This window comes from Bos javanicus, chromosome 25 (assembly GCF_032452875.1).
Source record: "Bos javanicus breed banteng chromosome 25, ARS-OSU_banteng_1.0, whole genome shotgun sequence".
NCBI classification, from domain to species: domain Eukaryota; kingdom Metazoa; phylum Chordata; class Mammalia; order Artiodactyla; family Bovidae; genus Bos; species Bos javanicus.
In genome coordinates, this window is record NC_083892.1 from 2,618,720 (window position 1) to 2,635,711 (window position 16,992).

At 55.3% G+C, this 16,992-nt stretch overlaps 11 non-coding genes across 11 annotated transcripts; 10 read left to right on the top strand and 1 right to left on the bottom strand.

The window, feature by feature from the left end:
* The first annotated feature begins 3,285 nt into the window (after positions 1–3,285).
* TRNAK-CUU (transfer RNA lysine (anticodon CUU)) lies at positions 3,286–3,358 on the top strand. Its single transcript has one exon. It is a non-coding gene; the product is annotated as a tRNA-Lys (tRNA).
* A 1,163-nt stretch (positions 3,359–4,521) lies between these two features.
* TRNAP-CGG (transfer RNA proline (anticodon CGG)) lies at positions 4,522–4,593 on the top strand. Its single transcript has one exon. It is a non-coding gene; the product is annotated as a tRNA-Pro (tRNA).
* A 2,018-nt stretch (positions 4,594–6,611) lies between these two features.
* On the bottom strand, positions 6,612–6,684 carry TRNAR-CCU (transfer RNA arginine (anticodon CCU)). The gene has a single exon. It is a non-coding gene; the product is annotated as a tRNA-Arg (tRNA).
* Positions 6,685–7,843: 1,159 nt separating this feature from the next.
* On the top strand, positions 7,844–7,916 carry TRNAK-CUU (transfer RNA lysine (anticodon CUU)). The gene has a single exon. It is a non-coding gene; the product is annotated as a tRNA-Lys (tRNA).
* A 3,529-nt stretch (positions 7,917–11,445) lies between these two features.
* Positions 11,446–11,517, top strand: TRNAP-UGG (transfer RNA proline (anticodon UGG)). The gene has a single exon. It is a non-coding gene; the product is annotated as a tRNA-Pro (tRNA).
* Positions 11,518–12,300: 783 nt separating this feature from the next.
* TRNAP-AGG (transfer RNA proline (anticodon AGG)) lies at positions 12,301–12,372 on the top strand. Its single transcript has one exon. It is a non-coding gene; the product is annotated as a tRNA-Pro (tRNA).
* Positions 12,373–12,801: 429 nt separating this feature from the next.
* TRNAK-CUU (transfer RNA lysine (anticodon CUU)) lies at positions 12,802–12,874 on the top strand. Its single transcript has one exon. It is a non-coding gene; the product is annotated as a tRNA-Lys (tRNA).
* An 895-nt stretch (positions 12,875–13,769) lies between these two features.
* Positions 13,770–13,841, top strand: TRNAP-UGG (transfer RNA proline (anticodon UGG)). Its single transcript has one exon. It is a non-coding gene; the product is annotated as a tRNA-Pro (tRNA).
* Positions 13,842–14,624: 783 nt separating this feature from the next.
* On the top strand, positions 14,625–14,696 carry TRNAP-AGG (transfer RNA proline (anticodon AGG)). The gene has a single exon. It is a non-coding gene; the product is annotated as a tRNA-Pro (tRNA).
* A 734-nt stretch (positions 14,697–15,430) lies between these two features.
* TRNAK-CUU (transfer RNA lysine (anticodon CUU)) lies at positions 15,431–15,503 on the top strand. The gene has a single exon. It is a non-coding gene; the product is annotated as a tRNA-Lys (tRNA).
* A 1,161-nt stretch (positions 15,504–16,664) lies between these two features.
* Positions 16,665–16,736, top strand: TRNAP-UGG (transfer RNA proline (anticodon UGG)). Its single transcript has one exon. It is a non-coding gene; the product is annotated as a tRNA-Pro (tRNA).
* The last annotated feature ends 256 nt before the right edge of the window (positions 16,737–16,992 follow it).

Here is a 16,992-nt window from a genome sequence, read left to right on the forward strand (position 1 = left end):
CATGCACGTCACGGGACCCCGCACGCAGGAGGCGGCCCCACGAAATTGTCTTCTTGCTTCCCAGATATGGGATCAGAACCCAAGCTTCCCCCAACCGTCCCTCCCTCCCGTGAGGGTCGGAGGGAAATCAGGACCCTCTTGCAGACGGGAGGGCAAGGTCACTAAGATTGGCACAAGGCGTTCTTTTCTACAGTGGTCTGGGGGTGAGTCCCCAGGGCCTGCGAGAGCTCCTAGGGCCAAACCTTGGTCCCCCTGACCCCTGCCCCGAATACTCACCACTCGCTTGCCACGCCACGCCCTACCCCGCCCCGCTTTAGGCGGCCCGCCTGAATTATCCAGAACGACCCAGGAGACCCGCTGCAACCCTGGGACAGGGAACACGGTACCCAGGGGGTGTGACGCAGTGTCCAGCCAGGGCCAACTTCTTCCTTCCCAGTCAGTTTCTGGAATAAGGAAGGGAACTGTGAGGCACCTAGAGCTACACGGGGACTTTGGGAGCCCAGCCCAGGAGCCCCAGGGTCTGCCCTGGACCCTAGTCCCCCTTCCTGGAGAGTGAGACTTGGCTTTGATCCAAGGTCAGTGGCTGGGGCTGGCCAGTTGGTCTTGAGTTTGGGTTTCAAGGGGAACCCTCATGCGGTCCCTGCGACTGGGCCTGGGCCAGAGGGAGGGCCCAGGGGCAGTGGATGGGTGGAGAAGCGACCTCCCCAGCCGCTGGGGCCCACAGTGTCGATCTCATTTCTCTCTGGAGAGTAAGGCAGATCCTCCAGCCACAAGCCCCCCTTCCCTCCGGGGAGGGAGGATCTGGGGGACCGCCTAAACTGAATGAGGGAGAGGAGAGAGGAGGACGTGGATGACACCAAGGACAGTCAGTAAGGTTATGATAGCTTGTTGGTGTAGGGGTATGATTCCTCCTTTGGGTGCATGAAGTCCTGGGTTCAAATCCTGGACAAATCCACTTGTTTAAGGCAGTTCAGTTTCAAGATTTATGATGCTCTATATATGTTTGATTCTGGAGAGAGATATATATATATAGCACCTAATAAATATACTACTGTTCAGGCACCCTACCTTCTGAGATTCTGGATGACCGTGAGCATTAGGACACCATTCAACCCAGCACAGTGCCTTTTTGAGAAGAATACTGTTAATACTATTTTTATATTGCTTTTGAATAATCATCATTATTTTCTAATGGAGTGTGTGCACTTGATGGGCCCTGTACAGCTTCTCCAACCCCAGAATCAGATTGAACACCGCCACTCTAAGTTCCCACTCACATTGATTTTCCAGCAGTGCTTGCTTTTTCCACAGAAGCCACAGAAAACTTAACTTTGCCAAAAAAAAAAAAAAATATATATATATATATATATATATATATATAATCATAAAACTTGAAACTGAACGGCCTCGAACCAGTGGTTCACATAGAATGGTGTCTAATGGATGTTGACTATTGCTCTTTCTCTCAAAACTTTAAAACATCCCTGGAAAATTTAAAATGCCATAAAGGTGCCTTCACACACAGTTTGGGGACTGCAGAACTAGGCCAAAAGTGTTGCCCTGAGTACAGGAGTCATGTGGTTTAGGAACAGAAGAGGCCATCAGAAAGAGCTCCTGCAGGTGGCCCCTTGGGCTGGGTGTGGGGGTGATTGCTATGGAAGGGGCTGCCCTTTGAGCCCAGTCTTTCCCCCTGCCCCAGGGGGCCCTGTCTGCCTGAGTGACACCCTGAGCCAGCAGCCCCACACTCCTAGCTGGCTCCAACGCCGAGGGCTGTTGGTCTACACAGACAGTACAGCCAGGCCCTGCCTGCTTGGTTCTGAAGAGAACTCTTGGGGTTGAATTCGGGACCTCTCACATCTAAAGCAAGAAAAGCACCCTCAGAACAGAAAAGTCCCTCTGGCTGGTGGTCCTTGGCATCTGCTCTCTCTCAGTCTGATGTATATCCTCATCTCTGCTGTCTGGAATGCCAGTGTCTGTGGTGCTGAACCACTGACAGATTTTCCTAAAACAAAAAACAAACAAACAAAAAAAACCCCCAAACCAGCTAACCATAGGGGTTCATTTGGGATTTGAACCCAGGACCTCCCACTCCCAAAGCAAGAATCACACCCCTACACGAACAAGCCACAGCATATGGGCTCCTATTTTTCCTTGGTGTCATCCACGTCCTCCTCTCTCCTCTCCCTCACTCAGTTTGGGTGGTCCCCAGATCCTCCCTCCCTGGAGGGAAGCAGAGCTTGTGGCTGGAGGATCTACCTTACTCTCCAGAGAGAAATGAGATCGACACTCTGGGCCCCAGGGGCCAGGGGATCGCCTCTCCACCCATCCACTGCCCCTGGGCCCTCCCTCTGGCCCAGGCCCAGTCGCAGGGACCGCATGAGGGCTCCCCTTGAAACCCAAACTCAAGACCAACTGGCCAACCCCAGCCACTGACCTTGGATCAAAGCCAAGTTCACCCTACAGGAAGGGGGACTAGGGTCCAGGGCAGACCCTGGGGCTCCTGGGCTGGGCTCCCAAAGTCCCCGTGTAGCTCTAGGTGCCTCACAGTTCCCTTCCTTATTCCAGAAACTGACTGGGAAGGAAGAAGTTGGCCCTGGCTGGACACTGCGTCACACCCCCTGGGTACCGGGTTCCCCCTCCAGGGTTGCAGCGGGTCTCCTGGGTCATTCCGGTTCAGGCCACACGGTCCGCCCTAAATCAGGGTGTAGGTTGGGGTGGGGTGGGTAGTGTGTATTGGGGGCGGGGGCCACGGGGCCCAGATTCGTCCTCAAGAGCTCTTGCAGGCCCTGGGGACTCACCCCAAGACCACCGTAGATAAGAACGCCTTGTGCTACCCATTTCTAGTGAGCCTAATCTTCAGGACTCCGTCCTCCGTCTGCAAGAGGGTCCTGATCTTCCCACCCCACGGGAGGAGGGATGGTCGGGGGAAACTTGGGTTCTGATCCCATATCTGGGAAGCGAGAAGGCAGTTTCATGGCGCTGCCTCCTGCGTGCGGGGTCCTGGGACCGTGCATGGGGCTTCAGGGGCCCAGGCACTGACCTCCCAGCGCTGCACGCTCCCACCTGGCCTCCATCTGTCCGTCTGGGTCAGCCTCCCCTTTCCCCCCTTCCCTGGGCACCCTAGGCAAGTCTCTGCATTTCAGTCGAGGCCGTCCTGCCCCCTCGCAGTCTTCAAACCTGAGGCTTCTTGGCTGTTTCTCAAGTAAACTGGAAGGGGCCAAGCTGTGCACAGCAGGGACCTATGGACAGGGGCGGTTCCTTCAAAGAAAAAAAGATCAAAGAGCCGCCCGGCTAGCTCAGTCGGTAGAGCATGAGACTCTTAATCTCAGGGTCGTGGGTTCGAGCCCCACGTTGGGCGTAGCTTTTGTTAAGCTGAGTTAGGGGAGTTCAGAGTCTTATGCGGCAAGCAAACATTCACAGAGTCCTAGCCACACCAATCACAAATCCCGGGGACCAAATTTCAAGACCTCGACCTAGGAAAAGAAAACGGCAACTCACTCCGGTATTCTTGCCTAGGAAACCCATGGCCGGAGGCGCCTGGTCCGCTACAGTCCAGAGTCAGAAAGAGTCCCACACGACTGAGCAGCTAAGCAACAACGACGACCTAGGGTCACGGAGAAAGCATGGAACTTTCATAAAGAAGGAGACAGATCTTTTGGAGGTGCCTGCTGGCTGGTGACAGACTCCCAACCCCAGGGCTAGCTAATTCCTAGAGGAAGTAAACAGTTTGCAAACCAACAAATGTCTAGTCCACACACTGAGTCATGTCTTTATCTAACTTTCACACACCAAGCCAATATTTCCCCTGGCCCGAATCATCCAGGGCTTGATCACCCGGCCCCACACCCTAAAACCCACTGAACTGTTCAAATGAGCCAGCCCCTGTTGACTCCACCCTGCCTTACTTTTCCCATGGAAGGGATTTGCCCAGAACCGCAGGAGGCTCCCAAGGTGGTCCTCTCCCACCGTGTGGGGCTTTGGGGATCAAAAGGGGGATCCGCCACCCTTCTCCCGCGCACAGGCTGGCAGTCCTGGGGCCAGGCGCATAAGGCGGAGCGGTCACCTCCTTCCCCTGATCCTCCTCCTCTGGAGGTTCTAAGGCACAGGCCCCACCTTAGGGGATCCGCGCCTGCTTGATGCCAGTCCCCTGTGCCTGCCTGCTCCGTAGCCACAATCCACAGCCCCACGCTGTCAGCCTGAGGCTCGGGGTCCCCTGGACTGCCGGTGCTCGTCCTGTAAGATGCCCTCCCGCTCATCCAAGCCTCTGGTCCCCCGCCCCCCGCCCCCATGTTTCTGCTGCTCACTCCCCTAGGGCGGGGATCAATCCCCCTGTGGTCCAGGAATCAGCCCTTCCTGATCCTGGCTTAGCGGGCCTCTCTTTCTGCCCCTGCTGGCCTGGGTTTCCTGGGTCTCCCCGCCCCAATTCAAGGGCCCCTCTGCCAGTCTACTTCGGAATAAACCTGACTCGAGCAAGGATGGGAATAGTTGTAAACGAAGAGTTGAGAGCGCTCTTGCAGGGGTGGCTCGTTGGTCTAGGGGTATGATTCTCGCTTCGGGTGCGAGAGGTCCCGGGTTCAAATCCCGGACGAGCCCAGGTTACCCTTTCCGGGTTACCCATAGTTTTAGAGCCCGGAGAACCGAGAGCAAACCTAGAGATTTATCCGGCCACGGTTGCCCCGGCTCACACCCCTCTACCTCTCCCGAGCCCGGGAACCTGAACTCACGGTCCGTGCTCCAGCGCACAGCTCTGCTCGGTTCTTCCTTCCCCGCACGCAGCTTTTTCCCGAAACTGGACACGGGTTTCTTCCGGCTGGTCCAAGATGCGTTGGTAAAGGTGTAAAAATACACATTGGCTTTTGAAGACTCGATCCAAATAAAGTAAGAGATCTGATAACTTGTTGAAATGATACTTTATATATATATTGGTTTAGTTAAAATATACTGCACTTAATTTCACCTTTTTGTTACTATTTTAAAAATCTGTGGGAATTCCCTGGTGGTCCAGTGGTTAATCAAGATTCGCAGTTTTCATTGCTGGAGTCTTGCGTTGATCCCCAATAGAGTAGTTAAGATCTGACATCTAATAAGATGTTAAATAGAAATTTGATTGAAGGCATTCTTCTTTTGTTCCAGAATTCAAAATTCTTCCACTACATACATTCGCCATTGGAAGGGAAGCTTATATGTGTGTGTGTGTGTGTGTGTGTTAGTTGCTTGGTGGTGTCTGACTCTTTGCAAGCCCATATACTGTAGCCCACCAGGCCCCTCCGTCCATGGGATTCTCCAGGCAAGAACACTGAAGTGGGTTGCCATTTCCTTCTCCAAAAGGAACTATAGAAAGAAAGAAAGTGAAGTCACTCAGTCGCTTCCGACTCTTTGCGACCCCATGGACCAGAGCCTACCAGGCTCCTCCATCCGTGGAATTTTCCAGGCAAGAGTACTGGAGTGGGTTGCCATTTCCTTCATATGATATATATGACTTATTTACATTGTTGTAGGGCAGAAACCAACACAACATTGTTAAGCAATTATCCTCCAATCAAAAAATAAAGAAAAAAATATATTTGCCAACTTTTAGTTTAGCTCATTGAATTTCTTACCTGGCAACTTGGAACCCCACGTATGTGTTCTACTGGACAAGATGGAAGCTGCAGCCGCTTAGAATCCAACCTTGAAGTGTCACTTCAGCCCTACATTATTATATGAAGAAGTCACAGCCACAGTTCACTGAGGTTCAAGTGGGGTCAGTCCAAAGACCCCCACTCCTCACTGCAAAGAGTGTCAAAATAATTTGTGGTCATTAAAAAAGAAAAAAAAAAGCTTTATTCAGACTCACAGATATTTAGAGAAAAAGCCAATGGCTACCAGTGGGGAGATGGAACAGGGAAAGGGGCACATGGGATAAGGGATTAATAGGTAGAAACTATTATGTACAAAATAAGCTACAATGATATACTGTACAACACAGGGAATAAAGTCAATTTTTCTAGTAATTATGAATGAAGTATAATCTTTAAAATTGTGAATCACTATATTGTACACCTGTAACATAAAATATTGTACATCAATTATACTTCATTTTTTAAAAAATTTGATATAATAGAGTGTAACACATTTAAAGTACACAATTTCATACATTTTGACCTTTGTGTACTCCCAAACCATCACCAGAGTCAAAATAATGAACAAATTCATCATCCTCAACATTTTTCTCATGGCTTTGTTATCTCTTCCATCTACCCCTCAAACACTAGTTTGCTAAGAGTTTTTAAAATCAGGAATGGAGGTTGGACTTATCAAGTGCCTTTACTGCATGTATTGAGATGATCATATGGTCTTTTTCAGTCTATAAAAAGTACATTGATTTTTAAATGTAAACATTCTAAATAGTTTAAGGACATATCAGAACTTTAAAGATTTTGCTCCTCTGTGACATGTCCCTTATCCCCTAGCCAGCTCCCTTCCTTCCTCACTTTCACTGGAGACACCTAAAGAAACACCCGTCCTCCAACTTTGGGGGTCCTAGAAGGTGCAGCTCTCAGGGATGAGGTTGACAACAGTTTTTGCTGACAGAAGCCACCCCAACATACAGATGCCAAGATGTGACCGATTACCCCGGGTGGGACTCGAACCCACAATCCCTGGCTTAGGAGGCCAGTGCCTTCTCCATTAGGCCACCGGGGCGTGCTCTCTAGGCGCTCGCTTCCTGTCCAGGACCCGCCCCTTCTACACTTAGAGCGCGAGACTTCTGTTCCGGTATTTTGCTGCGCTGCTTCCTTCGTTTAGGGACAAGCACGGGCTTGGGATATATGCACCCTTGTGCCCGGTACCCTAGGGTCCCAGGGTTGCCCAAGTCCCCCCGCGCCTGGTGGGGATGGAGGAGGGAGTCGGGGTGGAGGTGGGGGTGGTGGTGGAAGCCACCCTGAGTGTGTATCACCGAACCTCGGACCCTAGAACACCAAGCATAACCTCACCATCCCCTTCAGGGTATCGGCACCGAAACTTCCCCCAGGTTCCCTCTCTCGGAGCAGAGAATCCCGCCTCTGCCCTAGTTGCGGGGCGGGGGGCGGGGGAGAGGGGAGGAAGGGCGGTGTCAGGGTGACCAAGGACCAGAATGCGTCATCTTCGTTCTGGCTCTTTGGTTTAAGGGTACGGTGCTGGCCTTGGGGGCGACTGGCCCTTCACGACAGTCTTGGGCATCCCCGAGTTTCCAGACACTGTCGCTTTCAGGAGGGGCAAGCCGGGAAAGCTCCAGGAGGAGGGGATCCATCACCTCTCCCCCCTTTTTAGTGCTCAGCACAGGGAAGGCGGTGGCTACAGACTTTTCCTGCTGGAAGAAGTGTCCCTCACCCTCTGCTCGTCTCACCTGGAGACTCCGGGGGACCACGGGACCCGGATGGGACCTGTGGACAAGGACCGAGTTGGGGAAGGAGATGGAGTTCAGAACCTCCGCACTCGTCCTCCGAGCCGCGCGCGGCACCTTGTCCCACGACGACGCCCTTGGGGCTCGAATCCGGGACCCGATCTGGGATGATGCTAAGGAAGGGAGGAGGTCGCAGCTTCTCGCACTCCGGGCGTCCAGGCTGAGGACTCTGCGACCCCAGACCACAAATTGCCCCTACCGGAGCAAAGGGGACTCGCTGTGGAGGCTCCAGCGAGTACTCGCTGGAGCGAGGGACTGGGGACCCGACTTTCCTCTGCGGACCTAGAACTTGGGTCAAGAGTGGAAGACAGCAGCTCCGCGATTCAGTGCCTGTAACCTCTGGCAGGAGGAAGAAGATGGGAAGAAAAGGCGAGGTAGGAGTAGCCAGCCAGTCACCTGGGCTTGACCTGTTCTAGCAAGGCCCGGCTAGCTCAGTCGGTAGAGCATAAGACTCTTAATCTCAGGGTCGTGGGTTCGAGCCCCACGTTGGGCGGGGTTTCCTATTTTGGGAACCCCTGTCATTTGCATAGGCTTTTCAATAACTCCGAATCCGATTTGGAGAAATCTTCCTGAGAAACGGCTTCCCTGGTGGCACAGCTGGTAAAGAATCCACCTGTAATGTGGGTAGACCTGAGTTCCATCCCTGGGTTGGGAAGATCCCCTGGAGAAGGGAACAGTTTATGGCTCCAGTTTTCTTGCCGGAGAATTCCAAGGACTGTATAGTCCATGGAGGGTGGCAAAGAGTCAGACAGGACTAAGCGACTTTCACTTTTCTGAGAAAACAAACACAAAGTCTTAGTCACCTTATCCTATGAGGAGGAAGAAAGGACACCGATTTGGGGTGTGTTTTCCCCTCAGGAGACATTCGGGGCAGAGGGAGCAGGGAGGGTGTGTCTTAAACAAGAAAAGACAAAGCCAGGCCTGGAGGGGTCCCTGCCCTATTGCTGTGGTGTAGGTTCTGCTCCCTGACTGACTGGGGTCTCCGTGCCTCAGTTATACTCTTCAGATGGCTTTGGATGGTTCCATAGGGCCCCTGGTGCCCTCACACCAAGTGAGACTCACATCCTACCCCTCTCTGCTGTTGCTAAGTCACTTCAGTCATGTTGGACTCTGTGCGACCCCATAGACATCAGCCCACCAGACTCCCCCACCTCTGAGATTCTCCAGGCAAGAACACTGGAGTGGGTTGCTATTTCCTTCTCCAATGCATGAAAGTGAAAAGTGAAAGTGAAGTCGCTGTCTTAGCGACCCCATGGACTGCAGCCTACCAGGCTCCTCCATCCATGGGATTTTCCAGGCAAGAGTACTGGAGTGGGGTGCCATTGCCTTCTCTGATCCCTCTCTGTGGGCAGATTCAAATGCTGGACAAGCCCTTCCCTTGCCCTCAGGACATTTTTGTGGTGTGCCTGGAATGACAGACTCTGATTCCAGGTGCTTTTACTTTATGATGGAGAGCAAAGGGGTTGAGACAGGAGGGAGTAGGTAGTGACAGGGAGTCCTGGGGTCCAAGCCCTGCTCTCCCCCCCTTGCCCTGGGTATCACTTTGGGACACTGTGGACTGATCTATGTCCCTGACCCACACATCCATACTTCCCTGCACAGACTTTGTCCCTGAACCTGTTTCAGGAGCACTCTAGTAACCTTGTGGAGATCTAGGAAATCTCCACACCCAAGTGGCTGGTGGCCTGGGGTTTTGAGCCTCCCTCTAGGTGTGAGTGGTCCAGGATGCAAATCCTGGGCAGTTCTTTTAGGGTTGGGGGAGGGCTACAGGACCAGGCTCCTCTATTCCCCATCTGGACTTCACAGATCTGGACCCACCAAGCCTGGGCTCTCAAGGGCCTCTCAAGGGCCCCATCTGTAGAGTGGGGATAATAGCAGCTCATGCCTCAAAGATTTGCTTGGGATATTAAGTTAATTTTTTTTTTTTTTTGGTAAATCATTTAGAACAGTGTCTCAAGACTGCAAAACTAATTCTTGCTTGAGCTTCCATCCTGTCTGCCCACCACAGGCCACCTCCCTGAGCCAGGCAACTCTGGGCTGCTGGAAGCACTGGTTTTCTCTCTGAGGCCCCCTCCCAGCTCCCTGGGCCCACTCTTGTCCCACACTCTTCCACACCTCACACTCTTCCACCCCACTTTGGGCAGAAACCTGAAGAGTCTTGTCCCAGATGGCAGCTTCTAGCTCTGGATCCTGAGGGTTCCCATCAGTGATCAGACCAGACTCAGAGTCAGTTGGGGCTCAGCAAAATATTTTGGCAGAAGGAACCCACGGCTCAGGCCTGCTTTCCACCACCCTGAGGCAGGAGCTGTGTCCTCATATTCCTGGTGCCTCCTCAAGCTGACACACCCACATCCCCTGGCCTCATGGTGGGGACTGGAGTCAACATGTGGGCCTCAGGCTGTGTCAAAGCCCAGAGAAAGACCGAATTCAACTCAGTACCAGGCAACATCCGGGATCTCAGGCTGCGTCTGACTTTGGTGGTTCGGGTTGAGGGCCACCTGTGCAGCTGAAAATACCCATAATCTGAAGCAGACCCTGGCATCATCCTGAGCCCAGACGTGGCTTTAACAGATATTTGGCAACAGCAAGTAGGTGGGCCCATCCTCATTTGGGGCCGAGTGTCCGTCTACACGTTGTGAGATCATCCCCCTTGGGTCTGCCCTGAGTTCTGTCCATGCTGCAGGGCTTCTGGCCGCCGCTGAGCCACCAGCCAACCGCCGTCCATCCGTCAGTGCCGAGCCCCACTGCAGCCCCGCACAGCTCCTCCTCTGCCTGAGGACACCACAGATTCTAGGCAGTCTAGACACTCAGAATGCCCGGAGAGGACTCCATGTCCCCTCTGACCCCGATCCTGCCCTCTCCTGTCATTTGGAGTGGTCTATAGCCAGTCACCTTCGGAAATTCGGAGCACGTGGCAAAGCGCAGCTGCCCGGCTAGCTTAATCTCAGGGTCGTCGTGGGTTTGAGCCCCACTTTGGGCGACTTTTTCGCTGCCTTTTTTTTTTTCTCTGTATATTGTGGATTCCTGTCCCATGTGAGCTAGTTTTCTACTCCCAGCTGTCCACTCCCGACTAAAAACTGCCCTGTTAAAGGCTCAGTGAGTGGAAACACATAAATTCCTGATCACCATAGGCGTCTATGCTGGGTCCTGCCCTCGCTGTCGTCCTCTCCTTTGAGCGTTTGGGCCTCTCGTGGGGGCTTGTAGACTCCCATTTTTGGAAGGCGAGGGGAGTAAGGAGTTCAGGACAAGGCCAGAACTAATGCCCGTTAAGGCTGACAAGCCCCCCAATTAAAAAGTGTGAAGACCTAGGCTGCCCGGGGAATTCGACCCTTTTGCTCCTAATGGAGACTCCTAGTGGCTCAGCTGGTAAAGAATCCGCCTGCTATGCAGGAGACTTGGGTTCGTCTCCCTGGGTTGGGAAGATCCCTTGGAAAAGGGAATGGCTTATGGATCCAGTATTCTGGCCTGAAGAATTCCACGGACTGTATAGTCCATTGGGTCACAAAGAGTCGGACACGACTGAGCGACTTTCACTCACGCCTGAACCAGTGAGCCTTCCCTGGGAACCTCCGCCTTCTCCTCCTCTTGCTGAGATAGTGCTCTGTTTGGAGGAGAATTTGGTTCAGATGTCAATTAAATAGAGGGATAAAAGGTTGTTCCGGTAGTTGCAGAGTCTTCTTTGCCTCAGGTCCAGGCACCCCCGATAGGTCCTGGAGAGAGCCGCCTGCGGGCGAGGTGCAGGGCTGGAGTCAACGGCAGCCACTTGAGGCCAGGTGGGTGGGTGGCTTCAGGGACCTCCCAAGAACGGAGAGCTGCAGCTTCCCAGTCTCCCTCCATCTCCCACAGCAGGAGGAGCCAATGAGCTAACCATCTGTCTGAGGCCGGAGTTCGGCTGCGAACCCGCGACCTCAAGAACCCACAGAGCGGGTTTTGCAGGTGCACACACTGACAACTGAGCTACAACGGCGAGCTTCCCCGGAGTCACCTGCAGAGGGAAGGGGGGAGGGGTTGTTGTGTGTGTCGGCTCGTTGGTCTAGGGGTATGATTCTCGCTTTGGGTGCGAGAGGTCCCGGGTTCAAATCCCGGACGAGCCCGTTCCTTTTCTTTAAAAGGAGAACTGCAGGTCGACCTGATGGAGCGTCGGGGAGACGCAAGGCGTGTCTAGGGCATCTGAGGCCAGGACCGCTGCTGTCCGGCCGGATCAGTCGGTAGAACAAAGCGACTCTCACATTCAGCCTCGGGGGTTGGGGGCCCCACGTCCGAAGAGGGCTGTCTTGGTTTTGACCTGCGGGGGCGGGAGCGGGGAGCTGAGCCGGGAGAAGCGCTAGCAGCACGGGAGGCCGAGGCGGAGGCGGTGTCCCCTCGATGCACTCCGCCGGCATTTATTGAGCGATCACCCGGGGCCACGTCTTGGGGGTTCGGCCGCCCGCAAAGCGAGCGTCCCAGAGATCGAGGCTCCGGGACCCTCCGCGCCCCCGCCCGCTCTCGAGCGCTCCCCACCTGCACGCGCGACCCGGAGTCCCTCGCCGGCTTTGTCCAGCGGGTCCCCTGCGCTCGCGGCTGCGAGGTGGCCTGCGAAGTGACCGATGAGCGGCGCGGGGACAGAGGCCGACCGCCCTTCCTGGTCCGGGGCTCTCTGTCGCCCGACGGCGGAAGGGAGGCGGCGCGGACCCCGGACTGTCGGAGCGCAGGGGCTTCTGTCCGTTTTGCCGGCCCGGGAGCGCTGGGTTTTCTCCGCGCGCGTCATTCCTGGAACCCCGCACTTCCCGGTGGGTCTGAAATTGGGGTCTCCCTTCGGCACCACCTCACTGGCGTCGCGGGTCCAGCTCCTAGACACCACGGCATCAGAGAGGGGAGCCAAAACCCGTAGTGTGTGCGGCTCGTTGGTCTAGGGGTATGATTCTCGCTTAGGGTGCGAGAGGTCCCGGGTTCAAATCCCGGACGAGCCCTGCTTTTCTTCCCCACTTGCGGGTCTCAGGGCCCACTCTGTGCCTCCCCTTGTCGTCGTTTCAAAATTTTCATTGAGGCCCAGTAGCCAAAGTGTCTCCACGAGTGTCTTTACAAGCTACTTTTTCAGTCCGAGTTCCAGGCACGGAAGACTGAGAGAGGTTCCCTTCCTCTGCATTAAGAGCCGGTGGTTCTTCGCTTGCAGGTCTCTGAACCGTCAAGCCTGGGTCCCACAGTCCCAGGTCAGGAGGCCAGGATATTGGCGTGCAGAGAGGTGATGCGCTGTTGGCGTTTGCGTCTGGAGCCCAGCCCCGCCTCAAATCCAGTCACCCCATGGCCCCGCTGACCCCGGGACTTACTCCATCCTGTCATTTGGGGCGGTCCACAGCTGTCAAGTTCTGACACTTGTCTGCAGACGGCTCTGTGCAGCCGCCCGGCTAGCTCAGTCGGTAGAGCATGAGACTCTTAATCTCAGGGTCGTGGGTTCGAGCCCCACGTTGGGCGTAGTTTTTGCCACCTATTTGGATTCTTGGCTCACGTGGGTTGGTCTTCTGCTCCCAGCTGTAGATTTCCGATTTAAAACTGCCCTGTTGGAGGCACAGGGTGCAGACATACAGATTCCTGCTCACCTTAGGAAGCCAGCCTGGGTCCTGCCCTCAGAGTTGTCTGCTCTTTGTAGCAGATGGGCCTCTATTCGGGATAGCTAGACTCCCATTTCTGGAAGATCAAGGGAGTAAGCAGGTCAGGACAAAGCAAGAACCAACGCCCTTTAAGGGTCACAAGGGTTTTCCTCCTCAGGGAACACTGCTGCTGCTGCTGCTAAGTCGCTTCAGTCGTATCCGACTCTGTGCGACCGCATAGACAGCAGCCCACCAGGACTGGTCCCAATCAAAACACAAAAAAGTGTAAAAACCTGAGCCCCTCCTCCTTCCCCTGGACCTGGGATCCATGGCCGGAAACCGCCTCCCCCTCCTCCTCTCGCTCAGACACGTTGCACCGTTGGGGCAGAATTGGATTCAGAAATCTAGGGTTCTTCCAGAATCTGTTTTCCTCACTTCCTCAGGAGGCCCAGGCACCGCCTCCCCCCGCCCCCCGCCCCCCATCGGTCCCCGTGTGAGGACGACTGCAGGCGAGGTGTTCTGGGCGGCCAGTCTCCTGCCTCCATTTGAGGCCAAAACTGATCAGAGCTGCAGCTGCGGGGTCTCCCTCCAGCTCCCGCCGCAAGAGGAGCAGATAATCTAACCGTCTGTCTGCAACCGGAGTTCGGCTACGAACCCGCGACCTCAAGAACCCACAGAGCGGGTTTCGCAGGTGCACACACTGACAACTGAGCTACAGCGGCGAGCTTCTCGGGAGTCACCTGCAGAGGGACGGGGGGAGGGGGTGGGAGGTGTGTGTTGGCTCGTTGGTCTAGGGGTATGATTCTCGCTTTGGGTGCGAGAGGTCCCGGGTTCAAATCCCGGACGAGCCCGTCCTTTTTCTTTAAGAGGAGGACTGAAGGCAGACCTGGTGGAAGCTTCGGGGAGACGCAAGGCGCGCCTAGGGCATCTGAGGCCCGGACCGCTGCTGTCCGGCCGGATCAGTCAGTAGAACAAAGCGACTCTCACATTCAGCCTCAGGGGTTGGGGGCCCCAAGTCCGAAGAGGGCTGTCTTGGTTTTGACCTGCGGGGGCGGGATCAGGGAGCTCACCGGAAGAAGCGCGAGCAACACGGGAGGCCGAGGCGGAAGCGGTGTCCCCTCGATGCACTCTGCCAGCGTTTGTTGAGCGATGACAGGGAGCCACGTCTTGGGGGTTCGGCCGCCCGCAAAGCGAGCGTCCCAGAGATCGAGGCTCCGGGACCCTCCGCGCCCCCGCCCGCTCTCGAGCGCTCCCCACCTGCACGCGCGACCCGGAGTCCCTCGCCGGCTTTGTCCAGCGGGTCCCCTGCGCTCGCGGCTGCGAGGTGGCCTGCGAAGTGACCGATGAGCGGCGCGGGGACAGAGGCCGAACGCCCTTCCTGGTCCGGGGCTCTTTGTCGTCCGACGGCGGAGGAGAGGCGGCGCGGACCCCGGGCTGTCGGAGCGCAGGGGCTTCTGTCCGTTTTGCCGGCCCGGGAGCGCTGGGTTTTCTCCGCGCGCATCATTCTTGGAACCCCGCACTTCCCAGTGGGTCTGAAATTGGGGTCTCCCTTCTGCACCACTTCACTGGCGTCGCGGGTCCAGCTCCTAGACACCACGGCATCAGAGAGGGGAGCTAAAAACCTTGGTGTGTGCGGCTCGTTGGTCTAGGGGTATGATTCTCGCTTAGGGTGCGAGAGGTCCCGGGTTCAAATCCCGGACGAGCCCTGCTTTTCTTCCCCACTTGCGGGTCTCAGGGTCCACTCTGTGCCTCCCCTTGTCGTCGTTTCAAAATTTTCATTGAGGCCCAGTAGCCAAAGTGTCTCCACGAGTGTCTTAACAAGCTACATTTTCAGTCCGAGTTTCAGGCACGGAAGACTGAGAGAGGTTCCCTTCTTCTGCATCAAGAGCCGGTGGTTCTTAGCTTGCAGGTCTCTGAACCGTCAAGCCTGGGCCCCACAGTCCCAGGTCAGGAGGCCAGGATATCGGCGTGCAGAGGTGATGCGCTGTTGGCGTTTGCGTCTGGAGCCCAGCCCCGCCTCAAATCCAGTCACCCCATGGCCCCGCTGACCCCGGGACTTACTCCATCCTGCATTTGAGGCGGTCCACAGCCGTGGGAGAAGGCAATGGCAGCCCACTCCAGTACTCTTGCCTGGAAAATCCCATGGACAGAGGAGCCTGGTGGGCTGCGGTCCATGGGGTCGCTGGGAGTCGGACACGACTGTATAACTTTCAAGTAGACAACCTAAGCGACTTCACTTTCACTTTTCACTTTCATGCACTGGAGAAGGAAATGGAAAGCCATTCCAGTGTTCTTGCTTGGAGAATCCCAAGGACGGGGGAGCCTGGTGGGCTGCCGTCTCTGGGGTCGCACAGAGTCGGACACGACTGAAGCGACTTAGCAGCAGCAGCAGCACAGCCGTCAAATTCCGACACCTGTCTGCAGGTGGCTCTGTGCGGCCGCCCGGCTAGCTCAGTCGGTAGAGCATGAGACTCTTAATCTCAGGGTCGTGGGTTCGAGCCCCACGTTGGGCGTAGTTTTTGCCGCCTGTTTGGATTCCTGCCCCACATGGGTTGGTCTTCTGCTCCCAGGTGTCCATTTCCGACTAAAAGGTGCCCTGTTGGAGGCACAGGGTGCAGACACACACAAATTTCTGATCTCCATTGATGCTTTTGAAATGTGTTGTTCGAGAAGACCCTTAAGACTCCCTTGCACTACGAGGAGATCAAACCAGTCCATCCTAAAGGAAATCAACCCTGAATATTCATTGGAAGGACTGATGCTGAAGCTCCAATCCTTTGGCCACCTGATGCCAAGAGCCAACTCATTGGAAAAGACCCTGATGTTGGGAAAAACTGAAGGCAGGAGGAGAAGGGGGTGGCAGAGGATGATGGTTGGATGGCATCATTGAATCAATGACCGTGAGTTAGAGCAAACTCCTGGAGTTGATGATGGACGGGGAGGCCTGGCGTGCTGACGTCCATGGGATCACATAGAGTCGGACACGACTGAGCGGCTGAACAACAGCGGAAGCCATGCTGGGTCCTGCCCTCGTCCTTGTCAGCGCCTTGTACCGGTTGGGTCTCTCATGGGGGCTTGTAGACTCCTATTCCTGGAAGGTCAAGAAAGTAAGCCGATCAGGACAAGGCAAGAATCAACGCCATTTAAGGCTCACAGGGGTTTTCCTCCTCAGGGAACACTGGTCCCAATTTAAAAAAACAAAGTGTGAAAACCTGAGCCCCTCCTCCTTCCCCTGGATCAGGGAGCCATGGCTGGAAACCGCCCGCCGCTCCTCCTCTAGTTCAGTCACGCTGCTCCGTTGGGGCAGAATTGGATTCAGGTGTCGATTAACTAGAGGAATATAGGATTCTTCCAGAATCTGTTTTGCCCGCCTCCCTCACTCAGGCCTCCCTCACTCGGTCCCTAGGTGAGGCCTCTTGCAGACGAGGTGCCCTGGGCGCGCGGAGTCTCCTGCCTCCGTTTGAGGCCAGAACTGAGCAGAGCTGCAGCTGCGGGGTCTCCTCCAGCTCCCGCCGGACGAGGAGCAGATAATCCAACCGTCCCTCTGAAACTGGACTGCAGCTACGAACCTGTGACCTGGGGTTCGCAGGTGGGGACACCGACAACTGAACTATGGCGGCGAGCTTCACCGGAGTCACCTGCGGAAGGACCGCGGGAGGGAGCCAGGTGTGTGCGGCTCGTTGGTCTAGGGGTATGATTCTCGCTTTGGGTGCGAGAGGTCCCGGGTTCAAATCCCGGACGAGCCCTGCTTTTCTTCCCCACTTGCGGGTCTCAGGGCCCACTCTGAGCCCTTCCATTGTCGTTTTAAAATTTTTCATTGAGACCCAGTAGCCAAAGTGTCTCCGTGAGTCTCCTAACAAGCTACAGTGTCAGCCTGTGCTGGAGGAACGAGGAACGGAAGACAGAGATGTTTCCTTCCTCTGCATCGGGAGCCCGTTCTTCGCCGGTGGCAGGTCTCAGAACCGTCAAGCCTGGACCCGAAGGTTCTCGGTCAGGAGGCCA